This window comes from Bidens hawaiensis, unplaced genomic scaffold (assembly GCF_021521415.1).
Source record: "Bidens hawaiensis isolate Kalapana, Puna unplaced genomic scaffold, B.hawaiensis_p1.1 tig00001206_1, whole genome shotgun sequence".
Taxonomy (NCBI): domain Eukaryota; kingdom Viridiplantae; phylum Streptophyta; class Magnoliopsida; order Asterales; family Asteraceae; genus Bidens; species Bidens hawaiensis.
In genome coordinates, this window is record NW_027491069.1 from 2,327,566 (window position 1) to 2,354,573 (window position 27,008).

Here is a 27,008-nt window from a genome sequence, read left to right on the forward strand (position 1 = left end):
AATTTTTGACCAAAACAATTTGGCGCCCACCGTCGGGCTCTCGGTGCTTCAATCCTTTAAAACCATTTACTTTGTTCTCAGTCACTTTCATTCCCTTCATTATGGCCTCACAACCAAAAACCAGTTCTATTTTTGCTCCGGTGGTCACCACTTCTTCAAGTGTCAACCTTGGACCTCCACCGGTCCCGAAGAAGAACACTTAGCCTAGAGGAGAACTTCCACCATACGCGGGATCCTCTATACGGGTAGATTCGGTTATCTCTAACAGTGACATTTTTGCTTGATGAAACAGGTCAAAACTTACATGGAGCAGCAAGAAAAGACCAACTCAAGGCTGTTCAAGGAAATTGAAGGGATCAAAAAGAAGCCAGGGCAGGAGGCTACTCCGATCATGCCTAGGGTTCTTGATTTTAATTCTCCAGGATCATCTATCCTTCAGAATCCCAGATCCTTGGGGGCACAACCAACAAGGACTCTATCTCAGTAGCAGTCAGGATACTGGGGAATTTACCCTCCGGTATCCTTGGAGTTACCCAGACCTACGAGGCCAGACTCCATCAACATGCAGTCTCGTTCAACCATGCCCGCTGGCATATTCTCGTCAGGATCTCCTATGGTGTCCTCTGAAGTGCATGTCAGGGATGATATCCCTGTGAAGACGTCACCTTATCCTGAATATACCCTCAATGGAGATACTAGTATTCAAGGCTCAGGATACCAGAGGCCTAACCACGATCTCGGTAACAATTTACTTAATGCAAATTTATACACTAACCGTAGATCTGTTCAGGATAAGAGGATATCCCCTGAAATAGCCAGGGAATTGCAGTAAATGAAGGATATGATTTTCAATATCCCCGGGATAATACACCCCATAGCAGAAGTTCCTGCAGGCAGTCACAGGATATTCAGGTTCAATTGGCCTATATGCGACGTGGAAATCCCCAAGAAGTTCCAGATGCCCAGCATGAAGCTGTACGATGGCACTACGGATCTCGAGGAACACATTGCTCAGTATAGAGAAAGGATGGAGATCAACCTCATCCCCATTGACATCAAAGAAGCTTGCCTATGCAAGGCATTCGATTCAACATTGACGGGACCGTCCCTCAAATGGTTATTAAGTATTCCTCCCAATACTATTACTTCATTTGCTCATTTGATTAATTTATTCAATAATCAATTTTCTTGTAGTAGATCTTTTGAGAAAATGACAGGTAACTAATATAGAATAATTCAGCATAATAATGAATCTCTAAGGGATTACATAACTATATTTAGCAAGGAAGCTTTGGATATTAATATTAAATACCAAGTTTTATCGAATTCACCTAAAAACCACACAATCGGCAAGCGTACCGGTCGTTATGTAGCTAGCAAGTAAGAACGGATATCGAACCTAGGACACTATGGGTAAACTCTAATTATTAAACCTAATTAATTACTTATCTAGACTCTCATTTGATTTTTTTAGATTTTTTTTAAATATTAATTAAACTAATATCACTTAACTAATTAAAAACTAAACTAAAAATAAAACTTCATAAAAATTGGGTTTTAACCAAATGCGAGAAACGACTACCTAGGTAATGGAATCATACTAGTTAAATTAATAGTTAACGAACTTGACTTGGTTGAAAAACAATATCTAAAAAATATGACACTAAAGACAACTAAAGTACGCTAGATCGCCTCCCGGCCTCACCAATAGCACCCTAGAACTCTAATGACATGTGAAGCTCAATTGTTAAAGGTTTGGATCACCTCCCGGTCTCACCTTACCTAATAATACTATGGTACCCCAAAACCCAAATCACCTCCCGGTCTCTTTGAATACAATATATATTAATATAAAGGGGGTATTTTTAATTAATTTGAACACGACTTGTACAACAATAATCTAAAGGGACCTAGGCTAACTCACTCCCATGCAATTAGTACCCAAACCTGCAAAAGACAAAGATGACACAACACTAAATTGCCTCCCGGCCTCTCTAGGGATAGAATAATAAAATCTAATCCGCTCTCTATAATTACTCCTACGATTTTTTCGACCATAAATCGCAAACAAGTTGAAAACACAAAGTAGACAACCTAATCATGCATTTAAAAATCACCAATGACTATCAAACACAAGTGGAATAATTATTAAAGCAAAAATCGGATTCAATTACGCATATATATCGTGAACAAACCAATTAAAAACTTTACCATAACACTAAATCAACCAACGTCAAATAAAAATTCGTCAAACCATCAATATAACATAGTGCTCAACCAAAACCTAGGTAGTGTAAAGTATTTAGCTACTCATAAAAAGATACGAAACAAAAATAAAAATAAATGAGTTCATGACAAAATATGTGAAGGAGTTTGAATAAATAATTAACCAATGTGACGATGATTTCTTTTGTTTGAGTTGTCTTCTGCCTTGGACTTTTTGGAGCACCTTCGTTCACTGTTTTAATTTTTTTTTCTTCGAGTTATTCCTTCTGCAGCCACCACCCAAAATCCTCTGTATGATGTCTTTATTTTTTTTTCTTTCTTTTTATAATAATCATATTAATCTTCTAGTGTTTTTTTTTCTTTTAGCCCACAATAAAGCCTACGGCCCACGAACTAGTTAGCAGCCCAAGAGTAATTCATGTTAGCTCCATCCGTTTACAAGTCCAACCAGATAAGAAAATAAGTAAATCGTATTGATTCAAAATAACTTAGGTTTAGGTTACTTTCCTTCCTTTCTTTCTTTCTCTTTCTCATCGTACTTACAATTATTAGCTTCTTTTTTTATACTTTATTTTAATTACTTGAAAGCATGAATTATTAACATTATACAAACTTGGGTTTATTTTGTTTAGTAAAAAATTCTCTAATTTGGCTCATTGTCTCTTAGAACCTTAAAAACCCACATATGAACCAATTAGGAGTATATATAATAAAAACCTGGCTCAAACTACTTGAAAGTATAGGAATATTTATATAATATTATATATATTTTTAGACCACATCAAACATCCCCACACGTAAACCTTTTTCGTCCTTGAAAAGGTAGTCTGCACAGGATCATAACCGAGATATACAATATAATCCACAACTCTTGAAGTTTTTTTTTTTTAATATTTAAAACTATCAAACACATTAATCATGATTTCTGATATACTTATCCATGGAATTCACCTAATAAGATAAATCTGGTCAATTGCCAGTATTGTTGTCCACCTAAACCCATGCCCTTTAATACTTACCAAGACAAGTAAGATGCGTCAAGTTTATTAGTTTATATGATCTAGTGGGACTCACAATTAAAAACAATTTCACACAGTTTTACCGGACCCGAGCCACCCCAACTTGACTTAAACCTTATATCTAGTTTATCAAAACATGTTATGCCAATATAAGAATAGCTAAAGACGATCAAGGATATTGTTTATCCACCTAAGCTTAAGCATTAAGGTCTACCTGGTAGCCATTAGATACAATTAAGGTATGTATTAAGTAACTAACTAGTAAGCGTTCCCTACTACATGACATACCCTCGTTATCAAGCAACACCCCAAAGTCCATCTCCATGGGTGAGTATGCACGAATTCATCTGTAAGGCTTACATATGACGTGTCCCTTGTGGTCGGTTTCTTAATGGTATTAGGACGCGAGCAAGGGGACCCCATATGACTAACAGCGTGGATGATCAAGTTAGTAGTGTATTTGTACTTTGAAGTACGAGATAATCATGTTTAATGACTTATATATGGTAGAAAAACTGCGCGTTTTCTCTTTGAGCTCTTTTAATATTCATAAATCAACTTAGGAGATATGAATACCCAGATGATATACCGCATAAAGACCCATGGTGTCCGAACCCCAGAGCATCCCATCAATACAGGATTTAAGGTTATAAAACCATACGCCTATGAAGTGTTAACCACTAAAACTAGAAGTATGAAATTTATGTTTATATCACAGGCTACTTAGGCATACCCTAACGTTAAACCTACCCAAGCATCGTATGATTAGTCTATTCAGATTTGTATAAAATTTTTAATTTTTACGATCAAATTTAACATAAGGCTTGAGTATGGCCCGACCTTTCATCCCATTTTCTATAGTCTAATATGTATCCCACTAAAAATCAAGCAATTTAAGTTCAATTAAATCTACAATCATACTGTCCTTTCATTCTTAAGGGGCTGAGCCTACTGACACATCAAATACATAGTCTACCTGTTCAGTTACATTCCAGTATATGTGTTGATCTAAAAACTTCTTTTTCTTTTTTTTCATAAAAATTTTCAAGAGTGTTGTCAAAATCATCGGTAAATTAATATCATCTCCTGTTTAATGTAGAAAAACAATTTGCAGGGACATTTTTTTTTTATTTAATTTTTTTTAATTTTTTATTTAATTTTTTTTATTATTATATATATATATTTTTTAATTTTTTTTAAACAATAAAAACGTCAGTTTCCCATCCCCACACTTAAAATCTACATTGTCCCCAATGTAGGAATAGAAAATGACACAAAAATAAAATAGAATTAAAATCTAAAACAAGTAAAGTGGAACAGACTCCACTGGTAATGATGTAATTCTCTTCACAAGTCTTGTTCCTAGGCGATCGTATAGCATTTCATTTGTGGCCGTAGCTTCTGGGTGTCCTCTACAATATGATAGGCTCAGAAAAATCCTCATGCGAATGAAGATTGAGTACGAACGAGAAAATCCAATCCTACAAAATAAAACTCAAAACAACCCAAAGCAGACATCAAACAGACTCTAAGGACTAAAACAGACTCAAAGAAAAATAAAATAAAATAAATAAGAATAAAAATAAAAGTAAAAAGTGCAACTAAGTTTTATACAAACTCTACAACTCAGGCAAAGTCCCGAGTGTGCTCTCATCCTCTACTCTCCAGGCGGATCAAGGTAAATCGCCTCCTCCTCGCGATCTCCAAGTGGACCTCCAACATAATGCTTTAGTCTATGCCCATTCACTTTCCAAGAATGTCCATCGTCAGCCTCTATCTCGACCGCTCCATACGGAAATACCTCCTTCACAACGAACGGACCAGCCCATCGGGATTTCAATTTACCCAGAAACAACTTCAACCGGGAATTATATAGAAGAACCTTATCCCCACACTTAAACTCTTTGGGCCCCTTAATATGCTTATCATGAAGTTCCTTTGTCCGCTCCTTATACCCCCAACTTCTTTCATATGCTTCATTCCGTAGCTCCTCTACCTCATGAATTTGAAAATAACGACTCTTTCCCGCCGCAGATAAATCAAGATTTACGGCTCTTAAAGCCCAATACGCACGATGCTCTAATTCAACAGGAAGATGGCATGCCTTTCCATAAACTAGCCGAAAGGGAGTGGTCCCGATAGGCGTTTTAAATGCAGTACGAAAGGCCCAGAGTGCATTATCTAACTTTTCAGCCCAGTCCGCTTGACTGTTCCCCGCTGTTTTCTCTAAAATCCTCTTAATGCCATGATTGGTGTTTTCCGCTTGACCGCTAGTCTGAGGATGGTAGGCTGTAGAAAGTCGATGGGTGACCCCATAACGTTTCAGAACCTTATCCATCTGAGCGTTACAAAAGTGGGTACCCCGATCACTGATCAGGGCCTTAGGAGTACCGAATCGAGCAAAGAGTTTCCGAAGGAATCCCACTACAACCCGTGCGTCATTTCTGGGTACGGCCTGAGCCTCCACCCATTTCGACACGTAGTCAACAGCAACAAGGATGTATCTGTTCCCTCTAGACATAGGGAACGGACCCATAAAATCAATGCCCCATATATCTAAGATCTCAACCACCTGGATGGGGTTTTGGGGTATCTCATTTCAGGATGAGATGTTACCGGCTCTCTGACACGCGTCACACGAACGAACAAACTCATGTGCATCTCGAAAAAGAGTCGGCCAATAGAATCCCGCATCAAACACGCGTTTGGCGGTATAAGTCGCACCGAAATGGCCAACAGTGGGGCCCTCATGACAATGTCGAAGAATACTGCGAGCCTCATCACCAAAAACACATCAATGAATCACCTAATCTGCACCAATACGGAATAAGTACGGATCCTCCCAAATGTAGAACTTGATATCTGCAAAGAACTTCTTCTTTTGCTGATATGTCAGTCCGGGCACTAACTCACCAGGGGATAGATAATTAGCAAGATCAGCAAACCATGGAAACCCCTCTTCACTCGCTTTTAAGTATAGCAGAGTCTCACCCGAGAAATCATCACCAGTCCCCTGTTCCCGGGTCTCATCCATGTAGGGATTTTCTAGCCGCGATAAGTGGTCAGCGGCGACATTTTCAGCTCCTCTTTTGTCTTTAATTTCTATATCAAACTCTTGAAGCAAAAGGATACAACGAAGGAGTCGGGGCTTCGCATCTTTCTTAGCGAACAGGTAACGCAGAGCCGCATGATCAGAGAATATGGTAGTCTTAGAAAGCACGAGATATGAACGGAATTTATCGCACGCAAAAACAACCGCAAGAAGTTCCTTCTCTGTCATAGTGTAATTCTCCTGAGCATCATTAAGGATCTTGCTAGCATAATATATGGGATGGAAATGCTTCTCTCGACGCTGTCCTAACACGGCTCCAACAGCAAAGTCGCTCGCATCGCACATGATCTCAAACGGAAGAGTCCAATTAGGAGCAACAAGAATAGGAGCACTCACTAACCTCTCCTTAATCAACTCAAAGGCCCTCAAACACTCCTCACTAAAATTAAACGGCCTATCTTTCTCTAGAAGTTGGGTCATCGGACGGGAAATCTTCGAAAAGTCTTTAATAAATCGGCTATAGAACACCGCATGACCTAAGAAACTACGAATAGACTTCACAGAAGTGGGCGGTGGAAGTTTGAAAATGGTGTCTACCTTAGCTCTATCGACCTCAATCCCCGCACTAGAAATCTTATGACCTAAAACAATACCCTCATGAACCATAAAATGACATTTCTCCCAATTAAGCATAAGGTTCGTCTCTTCACACCTAGCGAGCACTCGATCTAAGTTACGTAGACAATCATTGAAGGAATTCCCAAAGACAGAAAAATCATCCATAAATACCTCCATGGAATCCTCGATCAACTCATGGAAAATGGCCACCATGCACCGCTGAAATGTAGCAGGAGCATTACACAATCCAAATGGCATGCGTCGGTACGCGAATGTACCAAAGGGACATGTAAATGTGGTCTTCTCCTGATCTCCCGGGGTGATGAGGATATGGAAATAACTGGAAAAGCCTTCAAGGGAACAACCATGAACTTCTCCTTCTCCTCCATCTCCAAACTCGAAGAGATGATGACGGGAAGTTGAGACCCCTCCCCTAAAAACACATACTCGAGATGAGATGGTAATTCTTTCAGCTCTAAAGATAGAGGGTTCTCAACAGATGGTTTCTCGATCGGAAACCCTCACTCTTCGACTGCTTGGACATCAGAAAAAATATGGGAACTCACGATTGGCTTGTCTCCTCCTAACTCAGGCAACTGCTGCTCCTCCTACTGCTCCATATCAAAATCGAATACTGTCATCTCGACTAATTGATTCTCCACATCGATGATCTGAGTGTCGGATGCATCTCTCTCGTAGAACTTCGTAAGATAATCGCCTACATGCGTCATGAAAGTATCAATGAAGTAGAGAGTGTCATCCTGCTGCTGAGTATGTCTCATGGATCACGTCGAATGTGACCATGTCATCATGAACTCGAAGAGTCAATTTGCCATCGGCAACATTAATGAGAGCACGTGCGGTGGCTAAGAATGGACGACTGAGGATGAGCGGGACATTCGAGTCCTCATCCATATCGAGAATGGCAAAATCGACCGGGAAGATGAATTTGTCCACCTACACCAACATGTTCTCCACAATGCCCCTTGGGAACTTCACAGATCGGTATGCCAGCTGGATGCTCATTCGGGTGGGAAGCAGCTCTCCCACGTTAAATTTGGCAAACACAGAGTAGGGCATGAGGTTAATGCTTGCACCTTGGCCAAAGCATTGCTAACATTAAGATTACCAATCTAGCAAGGAATGGTAAAGCTACCCGGATCTGTCATCTTCCTAGGAAGCTTGTTCTGTACGGCGGCAGAACATTCCTCACTAAGAGTAACAGTCGAAAGCTCCTCAAGTTTCTTCTTATTAGTGAGCAACTCTTTAAGAAACTTGGAATGTTTTGGCATGTTCGCAAGAGCTTCGATAAACGGAATGTTCACATTGAGCTTCTTAAGCATGTCGAGAAATCTAGAGTACTGCTCCAAATCATTCTTCCTCACCAGAAGACCGGGGTATGGCGGTTTTGGCTTATAGACGCGCATCGGTTCCTGCTCAACCTGCTTCTCCTTCTCAACTGACGCACCACCTGATTGTGAGGTACTTTCTTGGTCTCGCCTTCGGTTCACCTTGTCAGGTGGCGTCTCTAACTCCAACTCCTCATCGAATTCCTCCTCCTCTCTTGGTGCGCTGCTAACAACCCCTCTCCCACTTCGGGTGGTCACTGCCTTGGCATGAGAATTTGGAAATGGTTTAGAATAGGTAGGACCGGGATTAGGGACGGTGTCACTAGGAAGACTCCTCGAGGGTCGTTAATCAATCTTTGCGGACAACTCACCAAACTCGGCCTCCGGATTCTGAAATGCGACCTGTTGCCCCTTCATAAACGTCTCATGCTGCAAAAGAGTGGATTTTGTGTTGGCCTGATTCTGTAAAAGCTGATTTAACAATTGAGATTGGTTAGCCAATAGCTCCTCGATCTTGGAAGTATTATGTAGCACAGGAGCAGGTTCTGGGGCGGGTTCTTGGAACAGATTTTGGCGTTGCTGATAACTAGAGTTACCTGCTCGCCAATTAGAGTTATTGTTTCGCCACCCGGAATTGACGGAATGATTTTGATTAGTAAGAAAATCTACCTCCTCCTGAGAATCAACGGGACAATCGGCTGTCTCGTGATTTTTGTGACAAATCTCGCACTTTTGTTGCATCATTAAATCTCTAACCTCCTTCGTCAAATCTCGCACTTTCGCATTCTGATCAACATGATGCACTCCACGGGATGATGCGATGGCAGCGGCCTTGGCAGCCGAAATGGACCTTCTACTCAGTGTATGCTGGTCTGCTAACGCTATGCTCTCGAACATTTCTTCAGCCTCCTCTATGGTGAGCTTATCGAGCATGCTTCCTCCAGTGGTGCTATTAAACCGCTGTTGAGTTTCGGGGGTAAGACCATTATAGAATTTTTCAACCACAGCCCAATCGGATAGGCCATGTTGAGGACAACGGTTTAGAAGAGTTTGGAAACGCTCCCACGCAGAAAAATAGGACTCATCGGGGTCCATGTGGAATGAATGGATTTGCTCGCGGAGACGTCCGGCCTTCGACGGAGGGACATATTTTCTTAGGAACTTGGATTAAAAGTAGGCCCATGTGGCGATTGAGGCGTTTGGCAACGATTCGAACCATGAAGAAGCACGACCGGAAAGTGAGAATGGAAACAACTTAAGATGAATGACGTCGGATGAGATATTATTAATATGAAAAGTTTCGCAGATCCGAACGAATCGGGACAGGTGTCCCGGAGCATCTTCGTCATCCAGGCCATGGAACCGAGCAGAATTGGTGATGGAATTCATGACGTGAGAGGGAATTTGCCAGTTTTGGTTATTAGTCGGAGCTGGTCGGACGATTGCAGATCGGGCTCCCACGATGCCATCGTTGGCTTTAGCATGAACGGTCTGTCTCGGTGGTGGTGGTGGAACGGCGTCACCCATATCTATTTTAGGAGCAGGGACGCGTACCTGGATGTCGGGTATAGAACTCACGCTTACTCTAAGCTCCTTAAGCCTCTTGCTAAGATCTCTCTCGGGTTCTTCTGATGCAGAATACGGAGGTGGTCCTTGTGAACGAGTATGGTGCATAAACTAGAAATTATTAAAAAAAATTGATTATTTATTTATTTATTTTTATTATTATTTTTATTTAATTTTATTTTATTTTTTTAAAAAGAAACCAAACCTAAAGGCACAAATAGCAAGTAAAGGCATCTAAAGGCAACTAAAAAGCAAATGAACAAATAAACAGATCAAATAATCAACTCGGTTTATACAAAGAATTTACTAGTGTCCCCGGCAACGGCGCCAAAATATTGATGTGTGAAAAGTATGTATATAATATTAAATACCAAGTTTTACCGAATTCACCTAAAAACCACACAATCGGCAAGCGTACCGGTCGTTATGTAGCTAACAAGTAAGAACGGATATCGAACCTAGGACACTATGGGTAAACTCTAATTATTAAACCTAATTAATTACTTATCTAGACTCTCTTTTGATTTTTTTTAGATTTTTTTTAAATATTAATTAAACTAATATCACTTAACTAATTAAATACTAAACTAAAAATGAAACTTTATAAAAATTGGGTTTTAACCAAATGCGAGAAACGACTACCTAGGTAATGGAGTCATACTAGTTAAATTAATAGTTAACGAACTTGACTTGATTGAAAAACAATATCTAAAAAATATGACACTAAAGACAATTAAAGTACGCTAGATCGCCTCCCGGCCTCACCAATAGCACCCTAGAACTCTAATGACATGTGAAGCTCAATTGTTAAAGGTTTGGATCACCTCCCGGTCTCACCTTACCTAATAATACTATGGTACCCCAAAACCCAAATCACCTCCCGGTCTCTTTGAATACAATATATATTAATATAAAGGGGGTATTTTTAATTAATTTGAACACGACTTGTACAACAATAATCTAAAGGGACCTAGGCTAACTCACTCCCGTGCAATTAGTACCCAAACCCGCAAAAGACAAAGATGACACAACACTAAATTGCCTCCCGGCCTCTCTAGGGATAGAATAATAAAATCTAATCCGCTCTCTATAATTACTCCTATGATTTTTTCGATCATAAATCGCAAACAAGTTGAAAACTCAAAGTAGACAACCTAATCATGCATTTAAAAATCACCAATGACTATCAAACACAAGTGGAATAATTATTAAAGCAAAAATCGGATTCAATTACGCATATATATCGTGAACAAACCAATTAAAAACTTTACCATAACACTAAATCAACCAACGTCAAATAAAAATTCGTCAAACCATCAATATAACATAGTGCTCAACCAAAACCTAGGTAGTGTAAAGTATTTAGCTACTCATAAAAAGATACGAAACAAAAATAAAAATAAATGAGTTCATGACAAAATATGTGAAGGAGTTTGAATAAATAATTAACCAATGTGACGATGATTTCTTTTGTTTGAGTTGTCTTCTGCCTTGGACTTTTTGGAGCACCTTCGTTCACTGTTTTAATTTTTTTTTCTTCGAGTTATTCCTTCTGCAGCCACCACCCAAAATCCTCTGTATGATGTCTTTATTTTTTTTTTTTCTTTTTATAATAATCATATTAATCTTCTAGGGTTTTTTTTTTCTTTTAGCCCACAATAAAGCCTACGGCCCACGAACTAGTTAGCAGCCCAAGAGTAATTCATGTTAGCTCCATCCGTCTACAAGTCCAACCAGATAAGAAAATAAGTAAATCGTATTGATTCAAAATAACTTAGGTTTAGGTTACTTTCCTTCCTTTCTTTCTTTCTCTTTCTCATCGTACTTACAATTATTAGCTTTTTTTTATACTTTATTTTAATTACTTGAAAGCATGAATTATTAACATTATGCAAACTTGGGTTTATTATGTTTAGTAAAAATTCTCTAATTTGGCTCATTGTCTCTTAGAACCTTAAAAACCCACATATGAACCAATTAGGAGTATATATAATAAAAACCTGGCTCAAACTACTTGAAAGTATAGGAATATTTATATATTTTTAGACCACATCAGATATCCCCAACCTTGATATGGTAGCTGCTGTTGAAGCTCTCAAGATGGGGTTGAAGAAGGATTCTCCTTTCTACGACGATCTTGTTATGACCCCATGCAAGAATCTTGACGAAGTCAGAAACAGGGCACTAAGATACATCTGGCTAGAGGATGACAAGAAGGCTCATGGAAATCTGATTATCCCGAAGTATGAATCTACCAACAGAAAGTTAGATTCTCCACAGAAGTTCTCCAGGCCAAAGCCTTACTCCAAACTAGATGGTTTCAGGATAAACGTCGTGGAAGAAGACGAAGATGACGAAGAGTATCCTAAAATCTCCGAATATTGTTTTAACATTGATATTGGTGGTGTGATATGTGCCATGCAGGATTAAGGTGACAAGGCTAGATGGCCCAAGAAAAATGAAAAGTCCGGATCCAGCAAAGACAAGTCCAAATGGTGTGCATTCCATGAAGACTTTGGCCATCGCAATGACGATTGTATAGCACTTCGGAAGGAGGTAGGATACCTTCTCAGTAAAGGGTACCTAAAGGAACTTTTCGGAAGAAACAAGAACAAGGTCCAGGATCCTGTCAAGATACCTGAAAGGGCACCTTCTCCACCACCCGGAGCTAAGGTTATTTCCTTTATCTCGGGAGGATCGGACATTTGTGGAACCTCATACTCGGCAGCCAAGAAGCGTTCCAAGGAAACAAAGATGGACAACGGAGAATGATCTCTCCATAATTCCACGTTGACAACCCAAAGAGTCATATCCTTCGATGAGGGGGACTGATGTGATCTTGTGGATCCCAATCATGACGGTTTGGTAATTACTTTATGTATAGCTAACTGTTTTGTGCACAGGATACTCGTTGATGGAGGCAGTTCTATGAAAATCATCCAACTGGATGCGTTAAAGAAAATAGATATCCCTGAAACTGAGATTATCTCAAAATTCTCAGTTCTCGTAGGTTTCAGTGGCAAGACCAAGGATACGTAGGGAGAAATCAAACTTCCAGTATACATAGAGGGAATAAACTCCCTACAAAAATATTGTGTTATTGACTCATTATCTTGTTGTAATGTGATCTTAGGCATGACTTGGATCCATGACATGAAGGCAGTACCCTCAACTTATCATCAATGTGTGAAACTTCCAAGTCCTTGGGGAGTTATCAAGATCGAAAGCGATCAGCAAGACGCCAAATATTGTTACACATCATCAATGAAATGGACTGCAAAGCCTACTCAAGCATAGCAATTCCAGAAGCAACCAGGGGAGGCCTTGCAAGCTAGGGATCAAGATGTGAAGGAAGTATACTTGGATCCTTAGGATACCGAGATCAAAGTTTTGTTAGGATCGGGTATGTCTGAGAATATCGAACAAGGATTGGTATCCTTCTTAAAGAAAAGAGCTTCTACCTTCGCCTGGAAACATGATGATATGACAGGTATCTCTAAATCTATAATTACTCATAAACTTGTTATAGATAATTCTTTCAGGGCGGTGCATAAAAAGCGAAGGAAGTTTGCTCCTGAAAGAAACATCATCATACAAGAAGAAGTGCAGAAGCTACTCAAAACCAAGATGATAAGAGGGGTCCACTATCCTATATGGTTGGCCAATCTAGTTGTAGTCCAGAAGAAGAATAGAAAATAGAGGGTGTGTGTGGACTTCACAGACATGAATAGGGCCTGTCCAAAAGACCCATTTCCACTCCCACACATCGATTCAATGGTGGATGCAACTGCTAGTCAGGAACTATTAACCTTCATGGATGCATCCTCAGGATTTCAACAAATTCAAATGGAGCCTTCAGATCAAGAAGACACCGCCTTCATGACTCCCACAGGTATATACTGTTATATTGCAATGCCTTTTGGACTAAAAAAAGCATGTGCAACATACCAAAGGCTAGTCAACATGATGTTCAAAAACCAACTGGGGGACACGATGGAAGTCTACATAGACGACATGGTGGTAAAGTCAAGAAGAGCTGAGGATCATCTCAAAGACTTGGCAACAACATTTGATATCCTGAATGAGTACTGTTAGGGCACGGATTTTCAGTATCCTCAGCAAAGATTATATTCAGGACGAATCCAGGATACACTATCCTCAAAGGTAACTGGTATCCTAATTACATTATATAATTAACACGAAATTTTCTACTTTCCATGTTTATCAGGTCAAAGACCGTTGCTTGATCACCCGAAGACTCGCATTTTCAGTTGATAGATCGTGGCATAAAAGGAAACGTGTTGATTGAGAGATTAACGGCTAATTAGATTTAGTCTAATAGTTTCCTAAATTATAGGTATTAGTTTTAGACTTTGTTTATTATAAATAGAACTCTAAACAAATGATCAAACACACACTCTAGCACTCGAGAACTTACTAGTACTCGCATTGTTTGTAATCACGATCAAGTTTGAGCTCCACAATTGTAATCACCTTTATTATTAATAAACCGGTGGTGATAGTTTTCACCGCCCGGGGTTTTTTGCTTATTTTCCAAAGGATAACGGGCTTTTTCCTCGCAACAAATTCTTGAGTTCAAGTACTTTTACGTTCATTTCATGCAAGCACCTAGTCCCGATTACTAATTTGGTTACGAAATCATTGTTATTAATTTTTTACCAAAACAATTTGGTGCCCAACGTAGGGCTAACGGTGCTTTAATCCATTAAATCCGTTTATTTCACTCACCTTCATTCTCTTGAAAATGGCCTCACAACCAAAAGCCAGTTCAGTCTTTGCTCCGGTGGTCACTACTGCTTCTAAGTGTTAACCCAGGACCTCCACCACTACCGAAGAAAAATACTCAACCCAGAGGAGAACTTCCACCATTCGCGGGGATCCTCTACACGGGTAGACCCGGTCATTTCTAACAATGATATTTTTGCTTTGATAAAACAGGTCAAAACGCACATGGAGCAGCAAGAGAAAACCAACTTAAGGCTATTCAAGGAGATTGAAGGAATCAAAAAGAAACCAGGGCAGGAGGCCACTCCAATCATGCCCAGGGTCCTTGATTTTGATTCTCCAGGATCATCTATCCTTCAGAATCCCAGATCCTTGTGGACACAATCAGCAAGGATTCCATCGCAGCACCAATCAGGATACTGGGGAGCTTTTCCTTCGGTATCCTCGGAGTTACCCGGACCAACAAGACCAGGGTCCATCAGCATGCAGCCTCGCTCCACCGTGCCAGCCGGCATATTCTCATCAGGATCCCCTATGGTGTCCTCGGAAGTGCATGTTGGAGATGACATCTCTATGCAGGCACTGCCTTATCCTGGGGATACCATCAATGGAGGAATTAACCACCCAAGCTCTTGGTAACAGTTTACTTAATTCTAATTTATACACTAACCATGGATCTGTGCAAGATAAGGGGATATCCCCCGACATAGCTAGGGAATTACAGAAAATGAAGGATATGATTTCCAGTATCCCGGGAATAATCCGTCCCATAGCTGAAGTTCTGGTAGGTAGTCACAGATTATCCAGGTTCACTTGGCCCATATGCGACGTGGAAATTCCCAGGAAATTCCAGACGCCCAACATGAAACTTTATGACGACACTACGGATCATGAGGAGCATGTAGCTCAATACAGAGAAAGGATGGAGGTCAACCCTATCCCCGCAGAAATCAAAAAAGCCTGTCTATGTAAAGGGTTTGGTTCAACACTAATAGGGCCGGCCCTCAAATGGTTATTAAGTATTCCTTCCAATACTATCACTTCCTTTGCTCATTTAATTAACTTGTTTAATAATCAATTTTCTTGTAGTAGATCTTTTGAGAAAATGACATGTGATTTATATAGAATTGTTCAGCATAACAATGAATCCCTAAGGGATTACATGATCAGATTTAGCAGGGAAGCTTTGGAAATCCCCAACCTTGATATGGCAGCTGCTGTTGAAGCCTTCAAGATGAGACTTAGGAAGGATTCTCCTTTCTACGACGACCTCGTCATGACTCCATGCAGGAATCTAGATGAAGTTAGAAACAGGGCGTTGAGATACATTCGGCTGGAAGATGATAAGAAGGCTCATGGAGGTTTGGTTATCCCAAAGTACGAGTCAACCAACAGGAAATCAGACTCTCCCCAAAAGTTCTTTAGGCCAAAGCCTTATTCCACGCAGGATAATCCCAAGATCAACGCAGTGGAAGAAGACGGAGATGACGAAGAATATCCTAAAATATCATAATATTGCTTTAACTTAGATATTGGTGGTATAATTTGTGCCATGCAGGACTTAAGTGACAAGGCTAGATGGCCTAAAAAGAATGACAAGCCCGGATCAAACAAAGACAAGTCGAAATGGTGTGCATTCCATGAAGACTTTGGCCATCGGACAGACGATTGACGATTGTATGGCACTCCGGAAGGAGATAGGATACCTTCTCAGTAAGGGACACCTGAAGGAACTATTTGGAAGAAATAAGAACAAGAGTCAGGATCATGTCAAGATACCTGAAAGGGCACCTTCTCCACCCCCGGAGCTAAGGTGGTATCCTTTATCTCTGGAGGATCTGACATCTGCGGGACCTCTTATTCAGCAGGCAAGAAACATTCCAGAGAAACGAAGATGGACAACGGAGAAAGATCTCTCCGTACTTCCACATTGACAACTCAGAGGATCATATCCTTCGATGAGGAGGATAGATGTGGCCTTGTGGATCCCAACCATGACAGTTTGGTAATCACTTTATGTATAGCTAACTGTTTTGTGTGCAGGATACTAGTTGATGGAGGAAGCTCTGTAAACATTATCTAGATGGATGCCTTGAAGAAAATGGATATCCCAGAAACAGAAATTATCCCGAAATCCTCAGTCCTTGTCGGATTCAGTGGCAAAACCAAGAACACCTTGGGAGAAATCAAACTTCCAATATATATTGAGGGAACTAACTCCCTACAAAAGTTTTGCGTTATTGACTCTCTGTCTTGTTGTAATGTAATTTTAGGCAGGCCCTGGATCCACAGCATGAAGGCAGTACCCTCAAGCTACAATCAGTGTGTGAAACTCCCAAGTCCTTGGGGAGTCATCAAAATTGAGAGTGATCAACAAGATGCCAAGGAATGCTATGCCTCATCCATGAAATGGACTATAAAGCCTACTCAAGCATAGCAATTACAGAAACAGCCAGGGAAGATCCTGCAAGCAAGAGAGCAGGATGTAAAGGAAGTATCTTTAGATCCTCAAGATACTGAGATCAAAGTATTGTTAGGATCAAGTATTCCTGAATATATTAAGATGGAATTAATATCCTTTCTAAAGAAAAGAGCTTCTACCTTCACCTAGAAACATGAAGATATGACAGGTATCTCTAAATCTATAGTCACTCATAAACTCGGTATGGATAAATCTTTCAGGCCAGTACATCAAAAGCGAAGGAAGTTTGCTCCTGAGAGAAACGCTATCATACAAGAAGAAGTGCAGAAGCTGCTCAAAACCAAGATGATAAGAGAAGTCCAATATCCTAGATGGTTGGCCAATCTAGTTGTTGTCCAGAAAAAAAATGGAAAATGGAGAGTGTGTGTGGACTTCATAGACCTGAATAAGGCATGTCCAAAAGACCCATTCCCACTCCCACACATTGACTCAATGGTGGATGCAACTGCTGGCCACGAGCTGCTAACATTCATGGACGCATCCTCAGGATTTCAACAGATTCAAATGGAGCCTTCAGATCAAGAAGATACAGCCTTCATGACTCCCACAGGTATATAGTGTTATACTACAATGCCTTTTGGACTTAAAAACGCAGGTGCAACATATCAAAGGCTCATCAACATGATGTTCAAAGACCAACTGGGGGACACGATGGAAGTCTACATATATGACATGGTTGTGAAATCAAAAAAAAGCTGAGGATCATCTAAGAGACTTGGCGACAGCATTTGATATCCTGGATAAATACAACATGAAGTTGAATCCAGCCAGGGGTCAAAGTAGGAAAATTCCTGGGATACATGGTCACCAAAAGAGGAATAGAAGCAAGCTCAGAGCAGATCAAGGCTATCCTGGATATCAAATCACTAAGGAATGTCAAAGATGTCCAAAGGTTGACCGGAAGAATAGCTGCTCTCAACAGATTCATCTCAAGATCTTCAGAGAAGTGTAAAGACTTCTATGATATCCTGGGGAAGAATCAAAAGTTCAAATGGGGAGAGAAGCAAGAAAGGGCATTGGTATCCCTGAAGGAATACTTATCCTCAGCACCACTTCTAATGAAGCCAGTTGATGGTGAGCCTTTATCCCTATACTTAGCCGTTTCTGGGAGTGCAATTAGTGTCGTCTTGGTCAAGGATCATGAAGGTCAACAACATCCAATATATTATGTAAGTAAAAGTCTACTAGATGCTGAATCCAGGTACTCTTATCTTGAAAAGTTAATTTTAGCACTTATAATGGCTTCAACTAAACTAAGACATTATTTTGAAACTCATGCTATACATGTAAAAACTAACTATCCTATTAAAGCTGTTGAGAAAACCAGAAATGTCAGGTAGGATGGCAAAATGTGTTGTGAAACTTGGTGCATACGATATCTTGTATGAGCCAAGAACAGCCATCAAATCTCAGGTACTTGCCGACTTTGTGGCTGATTTTAGCCAGGATATACTTGAAAAGGTTGAAAAGGAAGTTCAACAATTGAACGTCAAGGAAAGTTGGACTTTGCATACCGATGGTGCCTCCAACATAAGAGGAACAGGTCTAGGTATCCTGTTAAAATCGCCACAGGGGGACATAATACCTCTATCTATATCTTGTGAATTTCAGGCTACTAATAATGAGGCTGAATATGAGGCCTTAATAGCTGGTTTGCAATTAGCTAAGGATATGAAGGTCAAGTATCTTCAAGTTTATGTTGATTCTTTGTTATTAGCTAACCATTTTCAATGGCTCTTATGCAGCGAATGCAGAAAACTTAGCGAAATATTTGGAAATAGTTAAGCAATTAGCTACGTGTTTCGAAACATTTGACATGGTGCAGGTACCAAAAGAAGAGAACACTGAAGCAGATGCGTTAGCAAACTTGGCGTCAGCTCTCAAGATACCAGGAGATGTCAAGATACCTATCGTGCATATCTTGACTCCAGCAACAAAGGAGAACCTTGAAGTCTTAGAAACTTCAAATTTTAAGGATAATCCAGCATCTTGGACCAATCCCATAATACGGTATCTTCAGGATAACGGTATCCCGGAAGGAGAAATCCCAGAGCATTCCGAATGAAGGTAACCCAGTATATTATCCCAAATAATGTATTATATAGAAAATCACTTGCAGGTCCATACTTGAGATCACCTCCCACACGAATATGATATCCCTGATATCCCCTAAGGTTTAAAGGTCTTCACCTTTCTAACGAACGCCAGGGGCGCACGAATATGATATCCCGAATATCTCAAAAGGTTTAAAGGTTTTCACCTTTCAAACGACGCCTGGAGGGTATAGTTCGAGGCAGGCTGACCAGACCAGCTGACAATCCGTCTGTTGTTGGCTATATACCAAATCCTTATGATAAGTGGTAGATGTGTCACACGAATGGTTTATAACATTTTCATGTTATCTAAGGTTTATAACACGTCTGTGTTATCAAAAGTCTTGGCATAATCATGCCCATGCGTTTGGGACCTTCCCCAATATTATCTCAAGTTTAGACATTTTCATGTCTCTAAAGTAAAGGCTTTATCGCCAGTAAAAAGGCTTTATCGCCAGTTAACGGGATTCGTCGCCAGAATTATCTAACTTTGTTTTGACAGATCGCAAAATCTAAGATGGTTACTAAGTTGCTTTTTAACTTAACAAAATCCCAGAAGCTTGATATTTAAAAAAGGTCAACGATTGGGGACATCACATGTAAGCCTATTAGATTAATAAACGATCTCCGCGAAGGTACTCTTTACACTTAGTTTTATTACACAATTTATATTACAAGGTATGATCTTTTGGTTCTATTGTGATAACTCACACAAAGAATAAGGATATATTATCCTTAAGATATTTTTTATCGGTTCTTAATAATTCTTTTGATTATGTTTTCTAAAAATATATAATCGTTGTAACATTTAATTAGAATACATTAATCTCAAAATGTTTAATTAAAAATTTTAAAGATATATAATCCTCAAAATGTTTGAGAAACATATTTCGGGATACGTTATGGCCAAAGCGACTTGTCTCAAAAAATGAAATATATATTTTAACTAGAACTTATTCAGATAAGTTATGTAAAAATAACAGACACAATGCTTAAGGCCAAAAGACTATGTTATTACTAATCATAAATGCAGGAAATTAGAAAGACAACACCTGGGTTTCGACTTGAAAAGTCAAGATCCCTCCACCCGAATATTGCCAGATTTTCAAAAGTCAAGATAACATGGGCTTCGTCTTGGAAAGTCAAGATCCCTCCACCCATGTATCCTAATATCCTAAGCAAACTATTGTTCAAGACAGAAAAAAGTAAATTGTCCAACAGATCACTAAAACCCAACATCACAAACCATAAACACATTAAAAATTGGGCTCAAGCCTTTTCTTTACCGCTATCACTGCCCAATTGTGCCTCATCACCAACAGCCTTCACCGCTCCCTTGATCGCCACATCCACTGCCTCCTCAGCAACCTTCTCCGCTCCGCTCGGACCAGCCTCCTCTACCGCTTCCCAATTCAGCCCAGCCAGTATCTTCTCCCAACCAGCTACATCCCAGAAGGGAGTATCCAGACTAGCATCCTTCGCCTCTTTTGCCATCTTGAGCCGGGATTGAAATACAGAAACAGCAGCAGACTTTTTCGCCCCTTCCATGGCCTTGTAAACCTTTACCAAGCATACAGCTTCTTGATGAACCAACTCCTTCTTGGCCAACAACAGCTCCAGTTTCGCGTCTTCTAGTTCTTTGGTCTTCTTATCAAGAAGACTGGTCTTTGTGACTCCTATCTTCATCAGTTCGGAGATGCGAATGTTGGCTTCATGGAGTTCGAGGCTCATAATGGCAAACCGGGAAGAAAGATACTCGAGGCCCTACAAGGATAAAGGATCCTCAATATAAATTATCCTCAAGATATAAGAAATCATGACAAATTAAAAAGATACCTGCTGAGTCTTGTTCATGGCATCGTGGAAATCAACATCGTGCACGGGAATGGATTCACTGGTCTTTTGACTCTTCCGATTCTTAGAACCCTTTTCGCGGCTGCCTTCGGGTCGAGGGATAGAACTGGGGACATGTTCCTTCTTGATAGTGCTTCGGGTGGATACCATGTTGTCAATATCTTCAAGAGCAAAAGCAGAAACAGACTTGCCTACAAATACACAGGTTAGTATCTCTGATCCTTAAAAATTCTAATAAAATCTCGAATATTTCTTACCAGACATAACGGAGCTCACGGACAGAGACGGATCTTGGAAGCTTGACTGGAAATGAAACGTTCTCTCTTCCTAGTCAATGAGAAAGAAAGAGGCAAGCTTATCCTCGGTTTCTCTGGTGGAAGGAGCGATCTCAAAGAACTTCAAAGTTGCAGAAACAAAAGAAAACACATCAGTCACAAAAGATATCGATATATATTCAATGTACAGTATCCTACTTTTGGAAACCCAGAGATAAGGAAGAGTATCAGGCTGTGGAAGAGAATCACTCCAAACAAAGAAATATTGTCTCTTCCACAGGTCGTTATTTTGGGTATTTTTCAGAACCAATGGAAATCGACCAGATTTAATTTTGGGAAGATATCTTGAAGACCCATGGTTGCGAAGGTCATATACAGAAGCAAGCTCCGATAGGGTAAGATCTAGGGCAAGGTCAGCAATTAGTCTCTCCAAAACAAATAAAGTCCTCCAAACCATGGGCATGGTTTGGGCATAACTGAGTCCAGTTCTTGAAAAGAACTCGGTGGTAAAGGCAGGAAATGGATAGGAAAAACCGATTCTAAACGGCAAAAACGAAAAGCAGATCCAGGTTTTTGAAACACAATCGGAAGAAAGGGCGGCATCAAATGGCCGGAAAAGAGTTCCAGCGGGAAAACAACCCCGACACCGAAGATTCGCAATATCAGAATTGCCAAAGATACATTCTCATTGGCAGGACTTGTGAGGAGATTCTGAGACACAAAATCCTCAATACCGAAGGACGAAGTTTAGGACTCATGATTCAAGAAGAAAAGTTACCTGGATAGAAGAAGAAGATGAATGGAAATATTATTCATCCAAGTAATTATAAAGCCGGCCTAGGGTTTACCCAAAGAACGGATGATTGACACATGTATCAACAATCTACCATGCATGCAAAGATTTGAAATTCAAAATTCAAAATTTACAATTGTAATGCCAATCTACAGCTGTTAAAATTTGGGGACAATTATTAGGGCACGGATTTTTAGTATCCTCAGCAAAGATTATATTCAGAACGAATCCAGGATACAGTATCCTCAAAGGTAACTGGTATCCTAATTACATTATATAATTAACATGAAATTTGCTACTTTCCATGTTTACCAGGTCAAAGACCGTTGCTTGATCACCCGAAGACTCGCATGTTCAGTTGATAGATCGTGGCATAAAAGGAAACGTGTTGATTGAGAGATTAACGGCTAATTAGATTTAGTCTAATAGTTTCCTAAATTATAGGCATTAGTTTTAGACTTTGTTTATTATAAATAGAGCTCTAAACAAATGATCAAACACACACTCTAGCACTCGAGAACTTACTAGTACTCGCATTGTTTGTAATCACGATCAAGTTTGAGCTCCACAATTGTAATCACCTTTATTATTAATAAACAGGTGGTGATAGTTTTCACCGCCCGGGGTTTTTTGCATATTTTCCTAAGGATAACGGGTTTTTTCCTCGCAACAAATCCTTGTGTTCAAGTACTTTTACGTTCATTTCATGCAAGCACCTAGTCCCGATTACTAATTTGGTTACGAAATCATTGTTATTAATTTTTGAACAAAACAAGTACAACATGAAGTTGAATCCTGCGAAGTGCCGCTTTGGAGTTAAAGCGGGAAAATTCCTAGGATATATGGTCACCAAGAGAGGAATAGAAGCAAGCCCTGATTAGATCAAGGCCATCCTGGATATCAAATCGCCAAGAAATGTCAAAGATGTCCAAAGATTGACCGGAAGAATTGCAGCTCTCAATAGGTTCATCCCAAGATCTTCAGAGAAGTGTAAAGACTTCTATGATATCCTGAGGAATAATCAAAAATTTGAATGGGGAGAGAAGCAAGAAAGGGCGTTGGCGTCCTTGAAGGAATACGTATCCTCAGCACCACTCCTGATGAAGCCAGTTGATGGTGAACCATTATCTTTGTACTTGGCCGTTTCGGGGAGTGCAATAAGTGTTGTCTTGGTCAAAGATCACAAAGGTCAACAACATCCAATATATTATGGTGAAAGCCTACTAGACGCCGAGTCCAGGTATTCTTATCTTGAAAAGTTAATTTTAGCACTTATAATGGCTTCTACTAAATTAAGACATTACTTTGAAACTCATGCTATTCATGTAAAAACTAACTATCCTATTAAGGCTGTTTTGAGAAAACCAGAAATGTCAGGTAGGATGGCAAAGTTGGCTGTAAAACTTAGTGCATACGATATTGTTTATGAACCAAGGGCAGCCATCAAATTTCAGGCACTTGCCGACTTTGTGGCTGATTTTAGCCAGGATATCCTTGAAGAAGTTGAAAAAGAAGTTCAACAATTAGACATCAAGGAGAGTTTGACCTTGCATATTGATGGTGCCTCCAACATAAGAGGAACAGGTCAAGGTATCCTGCTAAAATCGCCACAGGGGGACATTATACCTCTATCTATATCTTGTGAATTTCATACTACTAATAATGAGGCTGAATATGAAGCCTTGATAGCTGGTTTACAATTAGCTAAGGATATGAAGGTCAGGTATCTTCAAGTTTATGTTGATTCATTATTATTAGCTAACCATTTTAATGGCTCTTATGCAGTAAATGCAGAAAACTTAGCAAAATATTTAGAAATAGTTAAGCAATTAGCTATGTATTTCGAAACGTCTGATATAGTACATGTACCAAGAGAAGAGAACGCTGAAGCAGATGCCTTAGCAAATTTAGCATCAGCTCTCAAGATGCCAAATGACATCAAGATACTTATCGTGCATATTTTGACTCCAGCAACAAAGGAGAACCACAAAGGCATGGAGACTTCAAAACCCGAAGACGATCCAGTATCCTAGACCCGTCCCATAATACGGTATCTTCAGGATAACGAGATCCCAGAAGGAGAAAATGCCAGAGCTTTCAGAATGAAGGTAACCCAGTATATTATTATAAATAATGTTTTGTATAGAAAATCACTTGTAGGTCCATACTTGAGGTGCTTGGAACATCATGAAGCACAAGAAGTCCTCAAGGACATACACGAAGGTGATTGTGGGAACCATACTGGGGGCAGAGCCTTAGTATCCAAGATACTGAGTACAGGTTACTTCTAGCCGACAATGAAGAAGGATGTAATGAACTTCTCCAGGAAATGTGATGTTTGTCAAAGACACAGCAACATATTACATCAACCAGCTGAACCACTACATCCTATCATATCCCCGTGGCCATTTATGAAATGGAGAATGAATATTGTGGGAAAGTTGCCCAAGGCTCCTGGATGAAAAGTCTTTATGCTGGCCATGACAGATTACTTCTTCAAGTGGATTGAAGCTGAGGCGTTTGTCCAAGTTAAAGAGAAGGATGTGATCTCATTTATCAAGCGCAAAATCCTTACAAGATTCGGTATCCTGGCAGAGATCATTTGTGATAATGGTTCACAATTCATTGGTAGCAGAACTACCAACTTTTGTGAAAGTTGGGGAATCAAGATGGTGACTTCAACTCCAGTACACCCTCAAGACAATGGTCAATTAGAGTCAAGTAATAAGATCATCTTCAACAACTTAAAGATAAAATTGGGGTCCAAAAAGGGAAAATGGGCTGAAGAATTGCCATTCATTCTTTGGGCTGATAGAACTACTTCAAAAAATGCAACGGGTCAAACACCTTTCTCTTTGGTGTTTGGGGCCGAATCTGTTATCCCTACATAAATAGTGATCCCCACAGCAAGAACCAGCATCCAAGATACTGAGTCTAACAATCAATGCCTTTCTGAAGACCTAGACACTATTGACAAGCTCAGAGATCTAGCTAAAATCAGAATGACGGCCTACTAACAAAGAATAGCTAAGTCTTACAACAAGAACATCCGAATTTGAAGATTCCAAGTATGAGCTATGGTGTTAAGGAAGGCATTCCAAAATACCACTAATCTAGCAGATGGAAAGCTAGCACCAAAGTGGGAAGGTCCTTACTTGATCGATGCAGAAGTAGGTAAAAGGGCCTACAAATTGGTCACTATTGAAGGTGTTCCTTTACCAAGAGCTTGGAACGGTATCCATCTTAAGGCATATTTTTGTTAGTATCCTCAACCGGTATACTCGTATCCTTAACATTTTTGGATAAAGGTATCTTAAGGATACGTTATCTTGACAACAGTTAGAGGCTGATCACCTCCCACACGAATGAGATATCCTTGATATCTTCTAAGGTTTAATGGTCTTCACCTTTCTAACGAATTGGGTAACACCCCGCCTGGAACGCACAAATAAAATATCCTTGATATCTTCTAAGGTTTAAAGGTCTTCACCTTTTTAACGAATTGGGTAACACCCTTCCTGGAGCGCACGATGTTCAACTATAGTTCGAGGCAGCCGGACCAGACCGGGTAACAATCTGGTTGTTGTTGGCTATAGATCGGATCCTCAAGATAAGTGGCAGACGTGTCACACATATGGTTTATAAAATTTTCATGTTATCTAAGGTTTATAACATTTTCATGTTATCTAAGGTTTCAGCATTTTCATGTCGCTCATGTTTGGGACTTTCCCCAGTTTTATCTAAGGTTTCGGCATTTTCATGTCGCTCACGTTTGGGACTTTCCCCAGTTTTATCTAACGTTTAGACATTTTCATATCTCTCAAGTAAAGGCCTTGTCGCCAGTAAAAAGGCTTTATGGCCAGTAAGCAGGCTTAATCACCAGAATTATATAACTTGGTTTTGATAGATCGAAGTTGGCCAAGTCACTAAAGCGCAAAAGATGCTACTTAGTTAATTCTAACTTGGATAGCACAAATGCCAAAAGGTATGATGCACGAGGATTCAACAGCCGGAAACATCATATGTAAGCTTATTAAGTTTATAAGTATGCACTACAAAGGTACTCCATTACACTTAGTAGTATTATACATTTTATTTTCAAGATACGATCTTTCAGCTTAATTGTGACAACTCATATTTTTATAAGTTTCAATGGTATATTATCCTTAAGATGTTTTATTATAAGTCTTAAAGATATATTTTCTAGAGATATAATCCTTAAAATATTTTATTCTAAAATATAATAAGTTTAAGAAATATGTTTTCTGGGTACATTATCCTTAAGATGTTCTGTTTCAAAAACTTAAGTCTCAAAAATATTTCTCGGGCACGTTATGAATAAAACATATCAACATGAGTTATCTAAAATATCATACAATTAAAACACAATATAAAGCCAAAAGATTATGTCATTACTAACGGAAATTGCAGGAAATTAAGAACAATGCCCAGGCTTCGTTCTCAACAAACAGGAAGACCCTTCCACTCAGGCATTGTCAGATAGTTAAAGTTCAGGATGATATGTGCTTCGTCTTGAACTCAAGATCCCTCTACCCATATTTCCTCCTAAGGCATAATTGTTCAAAACAGAAAATCAAATTGTTCAAGATACCACAAACCAACAACCAGCCACAATAAACATAAACAAGCATTCATAAAAACTAGGCTGAGCCTTGTCTTTATCGCCATCATTGCCCTGTTGATCCTTCACCGCCTCGCCAGTCCCTAACTTTCACCGCCTCATCAGCCACCTTATCAGCCGTGCCCGGCCCCGGCACTTCCACATTCTCCCCCTCAGCTCCGCCAAGATCTTCTCCCAAGATGCCACCTCCCAAAAGGGAGTCTCCAACCTAGCAACCTTAGCCTGGACTTGATAACGGAAAGCTTGAGTTTTTTACTCATGGTGATTGAAGATGAAGAGCAAAGAGAGAATAG